General features: G+C 35.4%; 1 protein-coding gene across 1 annotated transcript in view; it reads right to left on the minus strand.

Annotated features, from left to right (window-relative positions):
• Positions 1–17,510, minus strand: part of CADM2 (cell adhesion molecule 2) — a 183,231-nt gene that overhangs the window by 91,392 nt on the left and 74,329 nt on the right. The gene's annotated exons all lie outside the window — the stretch shown is intronic.

Genomic DNA, 17,510 nt, shown 5'->3' on the forward strand with positions numbered 1-17,510 from the left:
GAAAAATAAGAAAACTTACAGTCTGTGAATTAAGTTAATCTAGCAATTAATAAATATTTAACAAGTAGTTTGTGCATAACCAAATGATAACTTCTATAAGGTCCTAAAAGAAGCATCATCATGTATCCACTTCAAAAGAGATGTAGGTATGGCCAATGTAGTTTAATTTTACTCTAATGAATTAAGCACATTTGAATGGAGGAGGTAATTTGTTGAGTCCCTGCTGTAGTTGGAAACCCTGGTGGCATAGTGGTTAAGTGCTACAGCTGCTAACCAAGATGTCAGCAGTTCAAATCCGCCAGGAGCTCCTTGGAAACTCTATGGGGCAGTTCTACTCTGTCCTATAGGGTCACTATGAGTCAGAATCGACTCGATAGCAGTGGGTTTGGTTTTTTGTTTCCTCCTGTAGTCATGCTGGTACCTTGCCTGCTATTCAGGTGCTGCTTGCTGATCATTCACAACTGTGACCCTGGTGGCAGATGGCCCTTGCTCTATTGGAGCCACTGCTCCTAAGGTAACTGAAATTGCACTCATCTGTGGCCACAAATGAGAAACAACTTTGTTTAAAAAACACCTGAAGCTTTTCCCCCTTAGATCCTTTGCTTTTCTCACTCACCTAAAGATTTTTCCCCACAGTTCTCTTTTAATAAAATACTTATCAAAGTATTTCTGTCTCAATTGCTTTTAAGGAAGAAAGAAGGGTAAGTGAACCATGGGGGTATGCCTTTAAGCACTTCAGTCTTTTATAATTATTAATGATAAATATGGTTATTAATAATATGTGATAACAGCTGCAAACTAAAAGGTCAGCAGTTTGTATCCACAAGCTGCTCCTTGGAAACCCTATGCGGCAGCTCTATTCTGTCCTATAGCATTGCTATGGATCAGAATCAACTCGACGGCAATGGTATGGGTACACCTATGTGTTTAAAAGGGTCGTTAATCTATGTGCTTTTCATATATTTTCTATAATCCTTACCAGACGCTTTGCTGAATATTTTTTTTTTTTTAATTAACGCATATAAGAATATAGAAGATCAGAGAACTATTCAAACTCGGGTCTGACTCCACAGTTTCATACTTTACCCACTCTCCTGATATCTAACAAGATAAGTATTTTCCTAGTTCTTCTACATTGAAATTCTCTAATTTAAACATAATTTTACCACACAGTTGAAAATTATTCTCAAAAATGTTTTAGACATCTGTTTAATTTGGTAAAAAATAATGAATTTATATTCAGTTATTGTAAATAAAATTAGAAAATAGATCTTGATAAGTGATGCCAATTATTATCACATTTTTCCTAAGAGGAGGAGTATTTTTTTTCTGACCTCCCCCAAAAAAATTGTGAACCGAATAAAAATAAATATTGGAAAGAGTATCAAAGGAAGCAGATCGGCAATGTGATAAAATAAATGCTCAACGAACTTGGAAAGAAAGCAAAGAAGGCAACAACTATTTTATCAGAAATATGCTCCTAAAATTTGTGAATGAGTGTTACATGAAAAAAATGAAGAAACTTATTGCTGTGGTTAGGTGCCATCGAGTCGGTTCCGACTCATAGCGACCCCATGCACAACAGAACAAAACACTGCCCCATCCTGAGCCATCTTCACAATCGTTATGCTTGAGCTCATTGTTGCAGCCACTGTGTCAGTCCACCTCGTTGTGGTCTTCCTCTTTTCTGCTGACCCTGTACTCTGCCAAGCATGATGTCCTTCTCCAGGGACTGATCCCTCCTGACAACATGTCCAAAGTATGTAAGATGCAGTCTCACCATCCTTGCCTCTAAGGAGCATTCTGGTTGCACTTTTTCCAAGACAGATCTGTTCGTTCTTTTGGCAGTCCATAGTATATTCAATATTCTTTGCCAGCACTACAATTCAAAGGTGACAATTCTTCTTCAGTCTTCCTTATTCATTGTCCAGCTTTCACATGCATATGATGTGATTGAAAATACCATGGCTTAGGTCAGGTGCAACTTAGTCTTCAAGGTGACATCTTTGCTCTTCAACACTTTTAAGAGGTCCTTTGCAGCAGATTTGCCCAGTGCAACGTGTCTTTTGATTTCTTGATTGCTGCTTGCATGGCTGTTGATTGTGGATCCAAGTAAAATGAAATCCTGGACAACTTCAATCTTTTCTCCATTTATCATGATGTTGCTCATTGGTCCAGTTGTGAGGATTTTTGTTTTCTTTATGTTGAGCTGCAATCCATACGAAGGCTGTGGTCTTTGATCTTCATTAGTAAGTGTTTCAAGTCCTCTTCACTTTCAACAAGCAAGGTTGAGTCATCTGCATAACGCAGGTTGTTAATGAATCTTCCTCCAATCCTGATGCCCCGTTCTCCTTCACATAGTCCAGCTTCTTGGATTCTTTGCTCAGCATACAGATTGAATAGGTATGGTGAAAAAATACTCGTTATACAAAATATACTGCAAAAATGTGCTAATTTATATCAAATGCTTTGAAGAGGCAAAAGAACTACAACAAACTCTAACTTTCTGCGTATAGTCGAAATAGTAAAATCACGTCCTTACTGCAAAGCCACATAAGTGCAACTTTAAAGCAAAAGTCATAAGAATAATCTAAATTTTAGAAGATTCCTCCTTAAAATATTACATAAGGAATTTTACTTTAACTAAGAAGCAGTGCTTTATTGATGTATATGCCAGAATTTTTAAGTGCAGGTAGATATAACTATAAGCATGTAACCATCCATTCGAAATCAACTCGATGCCACCTAACAATAGCAATCCACGATTTCCATACGCTCTAAATTATACCCCCAAATCCAAACTGTCCGGATTTTTCTCTCCCCATATTCATAAGTTTACTGTCACATTTTAAAGTCTGTGGCTTCTGTACATATATAGTTCAGTTTAGATATATATTTTTAAATTCTATGTATGAAAATGTAGTTGGAGATCTAGACAAATAAAGTTGCCAGTCTGAATTTAAAATCTTTTTCCCTAAAAAAATAATCCTCTGTTTTAGGAAATAATAAAAAGAAAACTGCAAAAATGATTAGCAAGAGGTTGTGACAATGGTATGAACCATTACTGGCATGAAACATTGCAGGATTCTTGATCCTACTCTCTGTGGTAAAACTTCAACTTGGCAAAAGGAGTTAGCACCATAAGACACAATTATAATGAAATGGAGGTTAGAGTTTATGCATAGATTAAAAACAGCCTACACATAGTCCCAATTAGTATTTAAAATGTTCAAGCTTCTTAATATCACCATAAAAATATTAAGTGGTTTAGCAAGTCTTGATACAATTTGTGTTTCATTTAATAAAGAGGGCCCCTAGGCTTTCTCTAATTGGAACCCAGAAATGATTGAGTTTCTTGCTACAAATGAATAACAATCTTCCCTGCTGTTCAGAATTCCAGAGAAGATCATTTTTAAAATGGTTCCAGTCTACAGTTTCCACGTGATAAGGCTGAAAAAGAGTAGAAGTTGGACACCAGGAGTAACAGGACAGAGAAAACAGTGCCAGATGTGAGATGATAACGCATACCACTCTGCAGTGAGGATGCTAATAGAGTCAGCCTGGACAGTTCCCCTTTAAAAGCCTCAATAATTAAAAGTTCGAAATCTTCCATATGAGATGAAATTTGATTTATGTCTGTCTGCCAAATCTATGACATTAAAACTATATTTCATTTTCCTCTGCACCTAAAACCGCTTTTGCAACAGTTTCTTCCTAAGGACACAGAGAATACTGAGAAAATAAAATGAAAAATGAAACCAGATATGCTCATGTATGTATCCTCATGTATTCTAAAGCCTTAGTGAAGGGGTTTATACCTTAGCTGGGTTTTTATTTGTAGTAGCAGTAATAGTATTACCTCAATGTCTTGTTTTATACACAATTAATAGGAGACTTTTCAGCACTTTTAACAACTCCTTAGTTATAAATAGGAGACCTGGTGGAACAGTGATTAAAGTACCAACCAAAAGTTTGGTGGTTCAAACCCAACAGCCACTCCATGGGAGGAAGATGTGGCAGTCTGCTTTCATAAAGATTTACAGCCTTAGAAACCCAATGGGGCAGCTCTACTCTGTTCTTTCTATAAGGTCACTATGAGTCAGAATGGACTCGAAGGTGATGGGTTTGGTTTGGGTTTAATTATAAATTAGTGTTCGAAAAAATTGCCACATTCCATCCGATTACCTGTTTACTTAATGTCTTGATCTAGATATCAACCCAATTAATAATTCCCACTAAAGTCAGTCGTTGAGTTCTTTATTCTGTATGATTATGCCAGAATTACAATCAGTCTAATTCCTCCAACTGTGTGTGGGATCATTCACTCTCCGGGTATTGTAGAGAATGAAAATTTTCTTTGCCTCCATATCTCTCGTCTTCTCTTTCAGGCTCATGACTGAGCTGGGGAATGAAGAATAAGTAGTTTAGCTATGGAAAAGGAGGTCCCACCAGAGTTCCTCTGGTGCCCAGGAGTAAAAAGTTGGCTTTCAAAAACTGGGATAGATATATTTTCCAGGCCTTCCGTTTTCTCCAATGACTGTGTCCCCTTTGTGTGCTTCATTGTCTTTTCCTTCCTAATCACAGCATATGTTGGGCCATTTAATACCAAAAAAAAAAAAAAAAAATTAGTATTGTAAAAAATTAAACTTACATTTTCTCAATGAAAGAAAACCAAATATAGGTGACTGTAATAGCATATATGGAAACATCTTATTCTGCTCAAACCAAAAAGAGAAATCTGCAAATATTCTTACCCTGCATGTACTGGGTTGAGTTGTGTCCCCCCAAAAGATACGTTCAAATCCTAACCCACCCTTACATGTGAATGTGACCTTATTTGGAAATTGTGTCTTTGCATATGTAATCAAGTTACGATGAGGTCATATTGGTTTAGGGTGAGTCCTAATTCAATAGCTGATGTCTTTATGAGAAAGCCCTGTGAAGACATAAAGACACACAGAGAGGAGAATGACATGTGAAGACAGGGACCTAGACTGAAGTGACAAATATCCAAGCCTAGGAATGTTAAAGATTGCTAGCAACCACCAGATGATAGGAGAGAGACGAGGAACAGATTTTCCCTCAGAGTCTCCAGAAAGAACCAACCTTGCTAACACCCTGATAATTGACTTCTAGCCTCCAGAACTATGAAAGAATAATTTTCTAATGTTTTAAAAGCCATCTATTTGGGGTAATTTTTTTTTTTTACAGCAGCCCTAAAAATTGAATACATTACATTTTCTTTATCATAAGACATACTAGGGACTTAGTTAATAATGTTGTGCCTTATGTACCACGGAACCATACGAAGATGCCTACTGCCTTTATTTCAGTTTAGAAATTCCACAGGTGAGCAGTAGATACAATTAATATTCACACGTCATGAGCATTTTTTTAAGAAAATGTTTCTTTTTTCCCCTACATCCTCTGGTATTTTCACTGTAAAGAGAAGGTGGTTCAAGTTATACAGACATCTTGGTCCCTTTTACTGTTTTAAGCAACAACTTTTTAATCAGGAAATTGTACTGAAGAGTCTGCATAAAACTTTCAGTGTTCATTCTATCAAATATGTAAAGAAAGGGCAGGACAAAAATTACACTTAAATTAATTGACAGGTAGTTTGAAAGGAAGTTCAAAGTTGAAGATGTTAAGGTTATTGAGTTCAGGGAAGAAGGATCCTAAGTGAACTCTGGGCAAATCAGCTCCCGAATGGGTAGACTGAGATCACATCCTTTCACCAGAGCCCGAACATTGCCAACCAAGTGAGGAGGAAGGAAAAAAAAAAAAAAAAAAGGAGAAGAAAAAGGTTAGAAGCTGTGATTGCTTGCTCCTATTTTTATTTAAAATATAAATACCGAGCAAGTTCAAGGGATAATCTTTCTTAAAACTGTAAAACTGATTCAGAAATCATTTCAGAATGAGTCTGTTGGCAGATAAGGATGTGGTTGTTTAACGGGAAGAATTAAAAAGAGATTACTTGGGGGGTACTTATTACGTTGATTGTTTCAAATTTAAAAAATACACAATGAATTATTTTGTTATCGAGAATCAAATGAGAGGTTTCTGAAAGTAGTTTATAAATAACATTTTATGTATCTGGCAAGTCATATTCTTAAATATTATAAAACTATTGCTCTCTGCCCTTGGAGAGTATATCAAATTGTGATTTTTCTCTAGATTTGATTGTTGTGCAAGTTAATTGTAATGAAATTTCTTTTCTTTTTACTCTTGATATTGATTTCATACTTTTTAGCACAATCCTTAAAACTTCCAATCGCTTTCAGTGTAAGCAAACTTAACCTTAAGTGTTTTGCTTACTACAATATAGACTCTTTTTAAAACATAGTCAATAAAACATTTTATGTGTTTGATTGTCTTTATAGATATCATTTTGCTGAAGGGAGAACAAAACTTCAGAAACACTTATAGTCGAGTAGCCTTCAATAAGTCTCAATGGATTTAATTACCAGAAAATGTTCTACTCTTAAGCTTACATCTTAAGATAGATAAGAGATCCACGGAGTTTTGTTGTCGTTGTTAGTTATACCTATATGTTCTTGACTAGATACTTCATAAGTTTATGTAATTATCAAACAACCATCTATAAATTTTCAAGTTTTTGTACAACTTTTTAAACCAGGGATTATGAGGAAAATAAAGTTTCTTCTCTGTGTGGTATTATAATGACATATATCATCAACCATAATACTTGGCAGGACATACCAAGCAACATACCCTTTGCTGTCCAGTCGGTTCCAACTCACAGCGAAACTATAGGGCAGAGTAGAACTGCCCTTTACGGTTTCCAAGGTTGTAATCTTTACGGAAGCATGCTGCCACATCTTTCTCCCATTGAGCTGCTGAGTGTGAACTACTAACCTTTCAGTTATCCAAGTGCTTAACCACTGTACCACCAGGGCTCCTTAAGCAATATGAAAGGCTTATAAAATATAAGATTCATGACTATGGCTAGGGGCATTGCAATAAGCTTTATGAAGAAGATAATTCTTTACTAATGTCTTTAATTATGACAGGATTTTGATTGGTGGAAATGAAAGAGGCCAATTAAAATGTAGTAAGAGCCCTAGGTAGGATGCTTCTCCTCTAGAGGCCATATTACAGAATGGGTAAATTTTACTATGGTGAACGCCAGGAAAACAGAATAAGATTAGTAGGTAAAATCACTGTTGACAAATTTAAAAAGGGTAAAGTTAAAGGCACTTGATATAATAACTGAGTTGTGGGAGAAATCAAATCACATGCCAAGATACAAGTTGATATTAAGGAACAGAAAGACATATATTCATAAGTAGCTCTGATGAAAACATAATTTTGTAGGACAAAAAGCTGAACACGGAAAACTATATTTTTAGCACTATACTGGAAGGCTAATGATGCCATGTTACTAGGAATAGAAAAAAAAAATAGAGGTAGGGAATATTCAGGACATAAAAAAGAGTATGAACAAGAAAAGAAATTGGAAAGTTCAGAGTAGATATGGGCAAAAATCTGTGCATTTAAACTGGGTAATAAAGGGTCTTGAATTCCAGGCCAAACAATGCAGGCTTTCTTTAAAAATGAAAATACATTCTTATGACTTTGAAGAGTATCCCTGGTTGGGATTTCCTTAAAGGATATTAATGTGAAACATCTGGAACAGGAAATTTGCAAAAGAGAGATAATAATACCCTACATTAAGCTGAGATAATAATAAAGGAAAGTAGGGAATAGATAATAGAAGAGCACTTGGGGAGGTAAATAAGACATTTCTGGAGCCAGAATGTTTATGATGTTAAGGAGTGAGAGGAGAAACCTTCTCTGGATTGTTGAGTCTGCATAATAAGAACAACGATGGTGCTAAGAAAGAGAACAAACAAACAGAAACAAACTAACCAACCATCCAAACAAATTTAAAAACAAAAAAAAAAGCTTAAGTCAGGAAAAAAATGAATTGAGGTGTGGCAGAAAGGGAAAATTGATGACTTCAGTTAGGGACATGCTGCATTCATATTCTAAAAAACAAAAACAAAAAACTCCACCCAGCAACAAGGAAAAGAAAAATTAGAACTCAGAGGAGAGGGTGGGGCTATAATATTTCACAGAGAGAATGAGAACCAAGCAAATATTCAAGCTCAGGAAGAAAACAAAACAGCAGATTACTGAATGTCTTGGAATACTTTCACTGAGGTGAAGAGAAAATTAAGACATGAAGCACAAGAAGTACAAGTGAACTCAAAAGAGAATAATGCCATAGGAGTGATAAAGAATCTCTTTACAAATTCATTGCTTTGAACGTTTATAATTATAACCCATCCAATACCTTGACCTTCAGTTCCCTAACCTCTCATGTCCAATAATTATTTTGTTAGCCCCACCTCGGCCATGGTCACACATTGACCTCCGTCATCATTATTACTTCACTGCCTTAAAAATTTCATTTTTTTTCCCAATCACAAACATTCCTTATTTTCATCTCACTACTCTATTATGGAGCCAAGGTGGCACAGTGGTTAAGAACTTGGATCCTAACCAAGGCCAGTAATTCCAATCCAGCAGACACTCCTTGTAAACCATACAGGGCAGTTCTACTCTTAGGATTGCTATAAACTGGAATCAACTCACGGCAGAGGGATTTTTTGATGATGAATATTGATGATATATAATATTCTATTGTATATCATCAAAACCTCCTAACTAATTAACTTATAAACCCTATTTCTCCTTATTCTTTAATCTCCTCCTAACTGTATTTCTCTCTTTAACAAGTCTTACAATACACTAAATATATATACATATAGTTTGTTTGCTTGTTTGTTTGTTTGTTTCCAAATCTATTGTATTTATCTGGTTAAATCCCAGCCCTGATGAACTCAACTTTGTCATCTTTTCTGTGCCTTTATCAGAACATCAACATATGCTAATGGGAAAAAAAAATTGCATAACCAGAGTTTTTAAATCATGACCACATTTCAAACGATCACCTGAAAGCTGTCCAACAATTCTACAATTCGTAGGATTGGTAAATTCACTTTCTCACTCTCTCAGGTTTAAGTCTTCTCTTCTTTCTTTAAACTTTATGCCTTCCCTTATCCATTTTCAGCTGAAGGAAACCCTTATACTTTATTAAGAAAAATAAATCATGAGACTGAAACAGTCATCTTCCTATGAGCATATTTATACACTATATCTCTCTGTCTACCTTTCCTCCATTTTAACAGAAGTGTCCCTCCTCCTAACCTCCCCAAAACAAAAACTAATACCTCCACTTCTGCTGTGGATTCTGTTTCTACTTGCCTTTTCACTAGATAGTCTCTATCTCTTACCTTATCAATTTTCCCTCCATATTGTGTGATTCAAAACAATTTGAACTCCACTGCTAACATAAAGGTTGTTGTTCAAACCCACCCAGCGTACTGTGGAAGGATAGGACTTTGGTGATCTGCTTCCATTAAGATTACATTTAAGAAAACCCTATGGAATGTTTCTACACTGAAACACCCAGGGTCAGTCACCATGAGCCAGAATTGACTCAATGGAAATGAGTTTGGAGGTTTTTGGTACTGTCTAATTCACAAGAGCATACAAACATGCTCTGGAAGCACTCATCTTAGGAACAAAAAAAAAAGCAAAGACTAAAATCCTTAAGCTTCTTACGCCCTCTTCACATCCAAACTTATTAAAATAATTGTCTTCGTCCAGATACTGCACTTCCTCAAATCCTATTCTCCCTACAACCCCTTCCCCTCAGGCTTCCACACCTACTATACCTCTGAAGCTGCTACTGCAAAGACCCCAGCAATGTTTATGTTGCCATATACAATGAATGTTTTTCTGTCTCCATCTTCCTTGATCTCTTGGCAGTATTAAAGGTAGTTAACCTTTCCCTTTTTCAAAATAGTTTCTTTCTTGGCTTCCATGGAAGCATATTGTATTGATTCTACTGGATTTTTCTCAGGCTATTTACTGGTCTTTCCTCCCAAACTCTAAATATTGAAGAGTCCAGGGGTTAGCTATGAACACTCTTACCTTTTCCTTTGACACTTTCTCCCTGCAGACCTTATCTAATCCCAAGTCTTCAGGTGCTACAGATGCCTTATATACCTTGTGTATCTCAACTACAAATTTGTATGTGCAACTGTCTACCTGATTTATTCCCGTTGGATATCTGAAAGTTATCTCCATCTCAACATGTCCATATAGGAACCTTTTGATTATGAACCTCATCCCTCCTTTCTCCTCCCGTCTATGTCACCCAGATGTTCAAGTCCCAAACTGAGAATGATCACATCCTTATTCCGTCCCCTTTCTTCTACTTCCAGATTTAAACTCCTGCGTGTCACCACAGCTCTAGCCCAGGTCACTAGTCCTTCTCCTGCATTTCTGCAATAGTCTCTTAACTAGTCTTTTTTGCCTTTTTGTATAGTTCATTTTCTACATTTTTTCCAGAGTGTCTTGTAAAAATTTAAATCAAAGCTTGCCATTTTGATGCTTAAAAACCTTAATGTTTTCCAGTGCACTATATAAAATCCAAATTCCTATAATCACTGCCCATAAGGACTTACATGAGGTCTTCAATTTCCCATGTACCATTCTCCACATTGCAGCTTATTCTTCAGCCCATAATGGCTTCCTGTTTGTTTTTTCTTATTTTAGGGCCCTGATACATGCTGTTCACTCTTCTGAGATATTTTTCCTCTTTGTATGACCAGATTTGCCACTTCCCTTAGAAATCGGCAAAAATGGAACCTTCTCAGCAAGCCGTCCCTGATCACTCTGTCCCCATTCGAGAGGGTTAGTACTAGAACCCACTCACTGTTGCTTCTTTCTTCACAGAGCTTATTGCAATATGACATCCAAATTATGAGCTGATTTTTGTTTATTCTCTGTTTCCACCTCTGGAATGTTAACATTTTGAGTACAAGGACCTTTGCCTTAGTGCACTCAGCATCCCAGGGAGCAAGGTAAGAGACAGGTGCACAGTGGAAGATCAGTGAATATGTGTTCAATGAATGGATGAATGAACGGTGCAGAATAAATAATAATAGAATAATGCCTTGTAGCATGTGTGAGAAGATGAATAACTAAGAACTGAAGTAAGAAACTGATTTGCAGGCAGTGACTCAAGGTCAGAGCATGAAATTCAGTGTCATCACATATGGTTGTGATATTTAGGCACAATACAAAAGTGCCAGGATGAAAATCAGCATTTAATCTGCAGACCAAGTTAATTGCATGACATAACAGCCTTTTTTTTTTTTTTTTTTCCCACAAAGGTGCCTTACATGTTAGCAGCCACCCTGTATTAGTCTGCTGAGTGAGGAATTGAGGCCTAGTGTTTAACAACAAAAAAAAAGAAGTTGTCAATAAGTAGATTCCTACTTGTAGTGACAGAGTAGAACTGACTCACAGAGTTTCCAAAGAGTGGCTGGTGGATTTGAACTGCTAACCTTTTGGTTAGCAGCCAAACACTTAACCACTGCACCACCAGGACCTCATGTTATAAAAGCAGTAAAAGAGCTGGACAAAGTATTAACCTTGGGTATGGAATTTGATATGTTAACAAGGAAACTAATAAAACAAAAATTAGTTGTAGGATTTATTTTAATATATGCCATTTCTGATGGGAAAAGAGGGTAACTGTTTTTAGTACATTTTGTGAAGTCATTGTGCAAAAATGAACATGAAGAGCAATGACAAAGGCAATTTTAAAGCCAAAGTAAATTTCATTACTGAGCATTGAATTATTTTGTGTTTTTCTTCTTTTTTTTTATGATATGGAGAAATATGCCTCAGGTGTTAATATCAATATTAATAGGAATGGATTTTTAGGTTTACTTGTTTCTTCCTTCTATAACTCTTCTAACATAATATTTAAAATAGATCTTTTTGAAAATTTATATCTAGATATAGCTGATACCATCATTTGTCAAAATAACTTTATCCTAACATTTCAAATATTTAGGGCTTGAATAGTAGGGTGAATTTAAACATACAAGGGAAAAAGAGGCTTAAAGGAATCAGCCAGATGAATGAAACACTTATACAATTTTTCTCTTAAATATAATTTTTTTCATTGTTTTTCTAGCCTGTTGAAGCTGCTTGTATGGATTCATTTCATAAGTATGCCTGTGTGCATTTGGGTATATGTGAGAGAAACAGCAAGGTAATTTTTTAAACTTTCTCCTCATTGGCTTCCATTTCCTCTGCTTTTAATGGCCTCTGGATGTGTTCTTCGGACTCTTACTTCATCCTTATAATTATCATGGGTTAGTCTTTGCTCAGCATGAATGTGATATTTCTCATACCCACACAACTCTTTTAAATGAAGAGCAGTGAGATTTTCTTTGTTTGTTTTGTTTTTTATTTGCACTTTGTGAGAATCCCAATGATTCTTGTAGGAAGGCTCAACAATGAAATTCCTACTCAAGCATTGCCATAAGTACATCTCTCTGACAGGGTCAAAGACATTTTAGTGCAGTAATAAATGGAGCCAATTTGGAGTGGAACATTCAAGCCTACTTATTCCATTAAATTACAGCTTGAAACTGTGATTCCGAGTTTGGAATTTACTTATGTAAATTCCAAAAAATCAATGATTGAGCTAACACACTGTCAAGCAGGGGGAGCCTCATTACATTAATGGTTAGATTGAGATGTGACAATAGTGTCAGCATTAACCCCACCACTAAATTTAAAACCTGAACAGCAAATAGTAAAATAGAACTCTTCTATTCTGATTAATCTAAGCACATGCTATTTGATTCTGATGTTTTAAGGTACTTCTTACCTCTGACTGTAGAAGCTTATAGATGAAACGGGATGTAACCTACATGCAAGAGGATAAAGTGCTCTTAAAAAAAGACTTGAAAACAAAGCACTCTTTAGTAGACTTGAAAATAATGGCATTTTTTGAGACTTCCTGTGAAATCCTAGAGCACTTTTACTGATCAGGCAGTATTCACTGATCACAGAGAAGGTGCTACACATAATTCCAGCCAATTTATGACACCACAAATAAAAGATTATCCCTAGAAAAGATATGATTAGTATGATCCTGAAGGAACGACAGATGTTAGCACTGAAGGTAAAATTTTCGAGATTGCCCCAAACGACTCAGATAACCTCAAGGACTTTGTGCTAAAGGAAAACAATTAACTTTGCCTTATCTATACTTAACATTTCTTTTCTTTGGTAAGCAGGATATTAATTCTTGGTTAAAAGATCAAGAAATCTTGAATGAACAACCAACCCCTCATGCAAGCAATGCTAAGTCCATTTGCATAAGTTTATTAAGTATAAATTATCTATGATATTTTTAACAGCAATTATTCTTAAAATGCTATTTTAATTTATTTTTAGTTTAGTTCCTGAAAACCACCTAACCTAGAAGTTGGAACATTTTAATGTTTTTTAAATCAAGAACTTATTATTCAGAATTTCTCAGAATCTACTATTTTATCAACACATATATAAGGGCAATTTACTACCATATAAAATACATCTACAAGCATCCTAATCGGTCATAAGCCTGAAAACCATTCTTAGATCAAGGGCTGATTCAATAATGGGGCCCTATTTTACATATAAAAGAGTTACTGTACAATCCATTGCTCCCACCACTATAAAATAGCACTAATTAACCTTATAAGATCTAGTACTTATGTTAAACAGTATGTTACCATTATAGAACTGCTTCTTCTCCATGGCTTATTTCTTTTCTAATATTAAAACCAATGATCTTGGAAAAGTAAAAGCAAAGCGTACATCATTTATCTGGTATCTGGGGAATTCAATGCTCCGTATAAGTAAATGCTGCAGATAATTGAAATTTCAGGCTTAAAATTTTAAAAATGTATTTTAATCATCTGAATGAAATCTTTCTCAAAGGATCAAAACTTTTCTGCATTACTAAATAGAACATTCTCAGCGGCATTCAACTTTATTTTTTGGAGCTAAGAGCTCATCAGTTTGAACACAATTTTTTGTGTAGTGATAGTTATAGGGGAACTGATGGGATTAGGCCTTAGCATGTCCTTTCCCTGAATGTCACTAAGACCCAGCTTTGCCACAATTGGTGCCACTTAATGCAATGACTATAAAACTTTGAAGGCGTGTCCTACAATAAGAAAGGCATTTTGCAGCTGTACACAGGGCACAAACACATACACACAGGAAATAAAAGCTGCTTTCTCTGATGGACTGTGACCTTTTCCACTCTCTTCTTTTTTCCCATTTCTTCTCCATATTTTTATTTCCTAGTCTATGATTTTCTATGCTTTTTACTTTTTCTTTCTAAGAAGGGCTAATCTAAATTGATCTCATGACTCATGAATAAGTCACAACCCCAAGTTTGAAAAATGCTGCATTTTTGAACCACGGTGAGAACTTCCGTGCCTCCAGATCCTTTAACCTCTACACTGCAAAACTATTACATTTTTAAGCTTCTTTACGGTCACTTCACTCTCTTTTTCCCTGTATTTTTAATTTTCATTGATGGTGGTCAATTCCATCACTCCTCACAATTTCAGTGACCACAGGTTAACATGGCTGCTGATCGTTCTCCTGCCTTTTAAATTTTCTTTCCTTTTTCTTTTTCCTTTTCCAGAAGCATCTCATAAATTTTTGGAACTCTGAATTTGTAAGAGTTGGACTTTAAGGTCATCATCAGTCACTGAAAGATAATTTTTACTATAATTGAAACCATTTATAAATGTCCATATTTTATACAATTTGGGGAATTGTTGACATTTAATTCTTTTTTTTTTTTCCTTAACCTTTGAGGTTTAGGAGCTTTCAGATGTTTGAAGTTACGTCTGGAAAAGTGAATCAAAATACACTACACATTATACAAACGTGTGAGATGCAAGAAAGCTTCCTTTTAGGTTGTTTCTTTGAATAAATGGTTTTTCAAGGAATACAAATTTGGCTAGTTTTGCCATTAATTAAAATAACACCAAATACCTATAATTATTCTGAATTCATTTTAATTTTTTACGTTTAACTTTTTTAATATATTTATGCAAAAGTAATAGTCAAATTTAACAGCCGATCTGGAATAGGTATAGAATAAACCACTTGTCAGTAAGTTGTGCTAGTGAATACCAGAATGATATCAACTCTAACTCTGGCACATATTAAGGAAAAGAGCTGCAGAAAGAAAAAAAAAAAAGGAGAAATATTACCAAATGGGACCTACTGAACAATGAGTTGTGAATTCTAATATCTGAGCTTCTTTTAATGTTAAAAGTGATTTTTTGTCTCTGTTATTTTCCTGAAATTACCATGTTGGTGACTGTTCTTTATGTAAATGCATATGAGGTTTTAAAAATCTTTAAATAAAGAGTAAAATGCTTAGACGTAATTTCATAATTGATGTATTAAAAAAAAGAACCAAAACAACAGATTTTTAAACCTATGAGCTGAAAAGTACATAACCTGAAAATCTAGTAAAAGGATATGACAGCACCACTCCACAATGATATCCTAAACATATTGAGACATTTTCATGTAGCGTTTGCCACTGAGCATTTACATAATCCCTCAAAATAATTGGCTTGTTTTTTTGCAAGAAAACTGCTTACCTGGAAATGTTCAAGGAGTACATTTCCTCTATGGATAATAATCGTGGTTCTGTAAGCTCTTATGGGATGTTCACAAGACATTGGAACATTTAATTGAAAGTGATTGAGCGCCCAACACACCACAGATGCCCAGCCTAAATAACAGCAGCAGAGATTTCCGAGTGTCAGCTTCTTGTTTCAAAAACAAAACCAAATATTTTTTATCTTATTTCCAAGATAACCACTTGCGTGTTTCCAGAGAGTCAATGTGTGGTTAAATTTTGTAACCGTAAGATGGAAGCAAAAGACCATCTGGGCCTCAGAAAAGAAACTCATATAGGAAAGACAGTATACGGACATCTTTTTTTAATTATGGTGAAACATAGAACTGATGTCTGATCCTATACCTTGGAAAGCATTTTAGGAGAAGCTGACATCTCTTTAGATATCAAAACACATGAAAACAAATCTAAGTAACTTTTATTGTCTAAAGGCTACAGATGTGAGAGTACCCATATGATGAAAAAGCCGTCTTAACTTATCACACTGATTATTTTGGAGACATGTTAATCTTAGTATTTAACAAGGAAGGTGTGCTTTTTGCAGAATGTTCTCTTTTGACTTTCTGCTTATTCTATTTACCTTCTAAGTCATTGAACGATACTTTCATACTTTGTGCTTATAACTTCTAAAAGTTATCTAAAATTAAGAATGCATTATAATCTACTCTTCAAAAATAAAAATATTCAACAGTAGAATAATTATTACACATCTAAACAAAATCTTGGCAGAAACTATTTAGATATATTTAGAAACTATTTAAGTAATATTTGGAAACCCCGGTGGCGTACTGGTTAAGAGCTATGGCTGATAACCAAAAGGTCGGCAGTTTGAATCCACTTGGCTCCTTGGAAACACTATGGGGCAGTTCTACTCTGTCCTATAGGGTAACTATGAGTCGAAATTGACTCAACGGCAATGTTTTTGTTTTTTTTTTTTTCAATTTTAATACAGGTTGGAGCTTACATAGTTGTTTTATTTTTAACTATCTAATTGAAATATGGGTTTTCCAAGTCATTTATGAGAACTCTCTCATTTTTGCCATCCTCACTGGGTAATTGTAAACAAGAACAACAACAAAAAAAATCAATGTGATAGGAAAAATGAAAAAAAAAAAAAACTGAGCAAGCAAGAAAGCATAATTATCAGTGCTATTAATATAAAAAAGCTTCTTAGCAATCCCAATTCTAACACTTGTCAGCTGTGTGACTGTGAAAGGTCACAGTCACATAAGTCTTATTTTCCTTACCTACAAAATGAAAATAATTGTAACAGTCTTTGTAAACATTTTTTAACAGGTTGCTGTGTAGCTCAAATATAACAACACAGAGATAACTTGGAGAACTGTAAAGCACTAAGCCAAAGCAAGGTCTTATTTTTCACAGGCTCAGAGTTCTTGACACCTATAAGCCGTGCCATTCACCTCCTTCTTTAAAGCTTTCCAGATCTTTAGCTTTGGATCTCTGTCAAAACTCACTAACGCGTTAGTTCCTTCCACGCAACAGGCGTGCTCCAGAGTGCAGCCTCTTCCACAGCTGTGGAACTGAACTCATTCTTTACTCCTCCCTGTTCTTCCAAACTATTCTAAAACTTTTTTTTTTTTTTACCTTAATACCATAAAGGAGCCGTTGCTAGGTCTGGGGCTAGTCCAGTCTCCCATTTCTATTTATTTTACATTTTACACCCTGACAAGAATTCATCTCTCTGTCTCTCTTCGCTGTGGCTTCTTATTAAAACCAAACCAAACCCAGTGCCGTCAAGTTGATTCCGACTCATAGGGACCCTATAGGACAGAGTAGAACTGCCCCATAGAGTTTCCAAGGAGTGCCTGGCAGATTCCAACTGCAGACCCTTTGGTTAGCAGCGGTAGCATTTAACCACTATGCCACC

The sequence above is a fragment of the Loxodonta africana genome, chromosome 20, assembly GCF_030014295.1.
Source record: "Loxodonta africana isolate mLoxAfr1 chromosome 20, mLoxAfr1.hap2, whole genome shotgun sequence".
NCBI lineage: Eukaryota > Metazoa > Chordata > Mammalia > Proboscidea > Elephantidae > Loxodonta > Loxodonta africana.